The sequence below is a fragment of the Pinus tabuliformis genome, chromosome 7 (assembly GCF_031772625.1).
Source record: "Pinus tabuliformis cultivar Carrire ecotype Pingquan chromosome 7, CPIR1, whole genome shotgun sequence".
In the NCBI taxonomy this organism is placed as follows: Eukaryota; Viridiplantae; Streptophyta; class Pinopsida; order Pinales; family Pinaceae; genus Pinus; species Pinus tabuliformis.
Genome location: NC_142293.1, coordinates 174,039,553 through 174,046,019, shown reverse-complemented (window position 1 = coordinate 174,046,019; position 6,467 = coordinate 174,039,553).

Here is a 6,467-nt window from a genome sequence, read left to right as displayed (position 1 = left end):
TAGCGAAAAATTTCCAGGTTCCCAAAGATTGTTCTATCTGTATTTATAGACAAAACACTTCCTCGGCGATGCCTACCGAAATAGAAAAAGGTGAGTGGGGTAGACGCCTCCACTCGCATAACTTTGACAAGGGAATCTTATTCCATCCTAATCCCATTTTCTGAAACGGACAGGTGTGTCAGACTAGTCATATATCCTCTGTGAAAACCTACCGTATACCTAAGGTTTTCTTGCTGAAGCAGACCAGGGTGCATGCCCCCTGGGTTTCAATCATATCCTCTGAATCACTCGGGCTCATCAGGAGGACGGACTGGGGATTGATGAGACATTTCTTGAGTGAAAAGACCATTTAGGGTTGGTATATGACTATTTGCTTTGTGTGAACCGGGAAATGAAAATTGATCTATGAGCTTGACCACCCTTCCTTCGTGCAGAAAACACATTACTCTAAAGAGTGAGGAGACAATGGCTCCCATGCAATAAATATAGTCTTGTCTAAGGAGTAGATTATAATCCAGGGGTCCTTGGACTACCATTATGTTCATGTGAACAGTTTTCCCTCTCAATGTTATGGGCACATTGGGAAGGATCCCTAACAGTCGACTGGTTCCTTTGTGAAAGCCTGTTAGATTTCTCATCTCAGGCAGAAGCGATGGTGAACCAAGTGCTTTCCAAGCAGTTGAGGAAAGGATACTCGTAGAAGCCCCTTCATCTATGATGGTGCCGGCCATGACCATTCTATATATTTGAGCAATGATTCGAAATGGTACACTAGCCGGTAAACAGGGTCTGCCTAGTAGATTCCAGTCAAAGGAAACAACCAGGTTGCTTGGAGGTGGGACCGAATAGACGGCCGGATACAACTCAGACGAACTTCCTTTCTGTGGTAAAGGAACGGGTAGATTGCCCCCATGTTCATCGGAGTCTGTGCTTACGAAAATAATTTGGACGGTGTCATCCTTGTTCTCTTTGGTGACTGTATCATCTAAAGATAGATCTTCTGAAGGCAAGACCGGGTCAACTGCTGCCTCGACCTTTTGACTTTCGTCTAGTGTGGATTCATATGGTATATCTTCAACGATAGATGCTTCGGCTGACCACAAGGGCGTGTCAGCCGTATTTTCAACTAGTGACGGACTCGGCAAGAGTTTCTTATATCCAGGAGGAAGCTGTAACGGTGAAACTGGACGGTCGTCCAAAACTCTTTTAGCCTCATCTAAGAAGGGACAATGGTGGACAGCGTGATCGCCTTCACACAGTTTACAAGGAAATTTACATTTTCCTTTTTGTCCAGGGGCTTCACTTTCATTAGTTGATGGTGTACTTTCAACATGATCATCAGAGGTTGACGACACCGGGTTGTGCAAACGAGGAGACCAGTCCCTTAAGATCCGAGGGATGCAGGGACAATCTCGGTGATAGTGGTCTCCATTGCAAATGACACATGGCGATTTAGGCCTGGTCGGTGTAGTGTGTGGATTTTCACTAGATGATGTTTGGCTCCCCTTTTTTGCTTTTGGCTCCTTCTTCTTCTTTTCTTTCTTCTTCTTCTCCTTCTTCTTCTCAGTTACTTGATTTTTGGCTTTACCAGCTTCATCAAGCGAAGAGGAAGGAGGAGAGGAAGAATTAGATGAAGTAGAAGCTTAGGGGGGGGGGCTCTGGTATCATTTAGTTGCTGATTCGACTGTTCAGGAGTTACGATATTCTAAATGAAAGAAGTTGAGAAAAGCCATACGGGCAAACCAATCGTCAATCGAGGAAGTGACAATGTGGCCATGTGGGGTGCACCAACATCTCCCCAAGAGGAGAAGGGACTAGGATTTCCTCCAAGAGGAACCCCTTGGTTAGTGGACTCCATTTTCCTCAATTCAAGATCAACGTAGGAAAGGTGATATTTATTCCGTTTAACATAAATTTTAGATGCTTTGACACCACTTGTTTTTTCAATTTTTAAGAGTCGAGAGAAAACAAAAGATCACTCTAGTCGCCTTCGATTTTTAATGAGCCTGAAGTGACAAGTGCTCAGATGGACCTTTTCTATTAAGGAGTCTGAAAAGGAACGAAAGGGACTGCTCTGGAAATCTAGACAAAGGGATTACTAAACCAATTGAAAAACTGCAGAATACTTTTTACGGTACGGCAGTCAATCTTCCCGAATGCTGTGTTCAGTGCATTGCGATCGATAGGAAGGCATACACAGTTTCCTATGGATAAAGGATAAAGCCTATTGTGGTCTCCCAATATATACTTGATGGTACGTGGGAGCACAAGTCTGTATTGGCACTTGTCGTCTCAAAGTGGAGGAATCACCCAACCAACAATGAAAACAACAGTTACCACATTTTACGACGCCGGAACACGTCTCTAGCCTAGACTTCTAAATGTTGTGCGTTAGGTTCCAAAGCGTTTTTAGATTCATTAAATTTATTTTATAGTTGATCTTGCTTAAGAAATTTGCCTTTCAGGTTCACCGCGTGATGTAAATGTACAATTCCTAAAATGCAGTCTAAGATGACAAACAATCGTTTAATCTTCTTTCAGCAATGAAAACCCTAGCTACTAAGGAAAGAGAGATGGCGTTCTTTCAACAAAGAGCAAAGAGCACCCACTATATGCATTGTCCTAAATCAAACCAACAAACAGTCTAAATGCAAATGCACATGCATGTATTTGTTTTCAGCCTTCTTAATGTGTAAATGATAAAAAAGAAAGCTAAGCGCAAATCTGAACTATTTTTCAAAGCGACAATTACTAAAAAGTTTCTTTTCAAGACAAAATGAGGACAATGACAACACTTTGCTATTCAAAATTGAAAACTTGCTTTCGACACTTGAAAAACTACTAATTCAAATCAGATACAAGAGTAACAGTGCAATCGACTATCAAGAATAATCGGATTCTCCTCTATGACTGAAAACGACACTTGTGGCACTTTCAAATCAAGAAACGACAGTACAATTAAGCTACGTCTTTGTAAAGGAGAACTGGAAATGACTCAAAATACACAAAATCATTTACAGTTCTTTGCACAGTGGAGGCGGAATAACAGCAAGGAAGGGGTTTTCAACAGAGGTGTATTGATTACAGGTAGCAAAACTCTTGAATAGATTTGAAAAGAGTGAACACAGAACCCAAAATTTAGGAACAAGGCCTTGTCTGATTAGCGCACCTGTAACACAGTGAAACTGAAATGCACTGCACCTACTACACTCGAGAAGTGCGATGCATTTGAATTTCACATAACAAACAGTGCGATGGACCAGGGACGAGACTTTGACTGGGTTCCAGGTCACATTTTGCAGTTCAGTTCAGGGATTTAGGCCGAGCAAGTGGTAATCAGTAAATCAATCACAGGGGTAGATCTAAAGAGGTTGCTAGAGCCACCACAAGGGCAATTAGAGAGCTTGTAAATCAATTGTTCAAATCAAAAACGAAACCCGGAGATTGACTGAAGCAACATTGATCTACTTTGCATTCATAAAACAAATTCAGTTCGAAGGCTAGCTGGCTTGGCTTCAGGCTCCGTCTGTAAGTTTATAAAAGAAACAAATATAGACTAATAAACAATCTAGTCGCTCCCCAGCGGAGTCGCCATTTTGTTATCGGGAAAACTAGTGTCTATGTAGAACTGCTAGTCCCACTAAGGGTGATAGCTACCTTAGAAACAAACACACTAAAACTACTTTCGTTTTCCTTTATGAGAGATAGATGAGAGAAGAATAAAGGAGACCAACCTCTGTCTTGCACTTGGTTCCTTGCTTGATTCCTCTCCCTTCTAATAGTCCTTTGTTACTTGCTTCCTTGTATACCCAGCTTCAAAGAGCACCTGTAGAATCAAAGCAACATAACACTATATGAGAGCATAGATCTATTATCATAAACGATATAGGACCAGATGTATATTAACCACACAAATGCATACAACATCAATCACACAAGAATGTGGAGGAAAACTTGAATAGCTTTATTAATAATCAAGAAAGAGCAAAGAGGATTACAACCAATTGTTTTGACCCAGCATCATCCTCTCAGCAAGAAGCCCTTCTTCACCTCATGAAAAACTTAGATCACCCAACATTATGATCTAGCACCAAGAAACCAGCAGCACTTCCTTACAAGATACAAAATTCCAGCCTCTTGGATCTCTGGGATGAGGGATCCATATATAGATGTTTGCAAGGGGGGTGAGTCAACTTTTGAGATTTTATTAGTGTCCTCTCTCTGATAGTTCTTGAATCCACTTGGAGGTTGATGATCTCCTACTCATCCCTGGGCGAATGCAGAGAGGCAAGTGTCACCGGAGAAGTTTCTAGAAGATTCTTTGCTTCTCCACCTTGCAAATTGACCCTGCCATTTGTCCACTCTCGCCCATCGCACCCCATAGAAGGGCTTTTCAACATGCATCACACCTACTCTGTGTACTTAGGTGGGATTCAGCGCACTTTGACCATGGAGCAGGTGAAATGGTCTAGTTTTGACCAATTCTTAATAGTTTTTATGGATAACTTCTGGGAGAAGATGTAATCAGTTGACCTTGTTATTTTAGGGGTCGGAACAACACCTTTAGGGACTTAAGAGCCCTTGATTTATGTACATTTATGATTGGGGTTGCAGTGCCCAAAAATTTCTATAACAGTCTCACTTGAGGTAGTATGGGAGGGTGTTGGAACCAGGTTTCCGCATCCTAGGGATGTCTTGATGAGATATGGAAAGTTCGTGAACTGATCCTACACGTTATGCTACTTCCGTGCAACTATTTTTTCATTGCAACCACCTTCCCATGGCTTGGATGACGAGCGCGAATTTTCTTTACCCTTTACTGTACTAATTATTGTTATAGATTTTGAATTAAATTAAGTGGGCCCAATACTTCCAGTTAGCATTCAACATAAACAGACATGTGCACAATCATAACTATAAATAGATGCATAAACAGTAACATAGAAACCGATATGTGATATTTCAAAACCAACTTATCTTTATTAAGGATTTTCTAGTTACAATCCATCTCCTATCCTGCGCACACAGTGCAGGCCTCTGCGCACACAGCTGTAGACTCTACCAAGCCTCTGCACACACAGTTGCAGAGCCTATCCTTACTACTACCAACCACGACTTGGACTTACAGACTCAGAGCGATTATCACATTCAGAAACCCATATCAAATCAGATTAGATCTAAAAAACCTCCTTCTATCCTTAGAACCTCGCTCTATTTATACATTCCCATGGTCCGCAGACCATGGATAGGCCAATACATTCTATATTAAATTACAATATTTTAGGGTGGACTACCCTAGACTCTCGCGCTCCGCGCCCGCATTTTGCGGGGTCTTTACATTTCATTTACCCAAACTTGGCTTTAAGCCCCAAAGCCATTACGCAGGGGACCCGTTGCGCAACAGGCTCCCAACACAATCATCGTGACTCGTCCCGAGTCACTCGTCGGTGTGGCGTGTCACGTTGCCAAGGCTTCACAGTACCATCCCTGTGAGTGACGTACCACAATCTGTTGCTCCATCCTTGCCTCCTACAACACTTCCTCATGCTCATGCTCCATTGCCCCTACTAATTCTCTTAACTAATGATGCTCATTCTGCTCTGCTAGGTTAACAAAAAGTTACCCCTCATAGGGTTTTAGCTCTAGCTGAGATGTCAAATGCGTGAACTTTTTGTGCAAGTCCAGGAAGCTTGCGATCTCTTGTCCAGTATACTCAATGTCTGCCATTTTTGCAAGAGAGTTGGTGCTGTCTGTGAGGTCCCAATCCTCAAGTTTCGTCATGGGCATGCGACCCAGGGATGTACTTTTCAACAAAATTCTGCCTTTTGTCCCAAGATTCACCGTCTTGCCCTTACCTTTCATAGATAGCTTACCAGACCGCGGGTTTCGTGGCGATATCTGGGCCGATACTGCTACCTGTCTGGGAATTCCTGATACATATCCCACCGTTGGCATTGGGCTCGGTACAAATGTCTTGGCTGTTGACATTATGCTGTCCTGAAGGTCTTGCATCTCTTTTGGCAATGTTGCAACCACTAGGCTTACTCTCAAAGCGTCGAAATTTGACGGGTCCATGCCTATTGGATAACACAATAACTTAATTCTCAAGACGCCACGGTTTGTTCCGTGGATGACCAGCTGTGATTTATAGGCCTGTTGAAATTCAAATTCGACCGTTCCCCCATTTTCTGGCTCATTAATGCTATATTGGTGGTAGATCATTTCAAATCTAATTATGACTCCGTGTCTTAATTTCCCGCCACCCATTCCTCTTTGTCGTAACTCTGACATCTTGTCATGAACAGTGACATCAACGGTCACTTTCCAGCCTATCCACGCAGCAGTGCAACCCCTTATGCGCAATCGCAATCCCTGTGACATACTAGCCCTATGTGGAACCCTCTTTCCGCGCAGCTCTACTGCAAACTCGTTTATAGTCCGCGCCTTCTTTCAACTGCTTGGAGTGC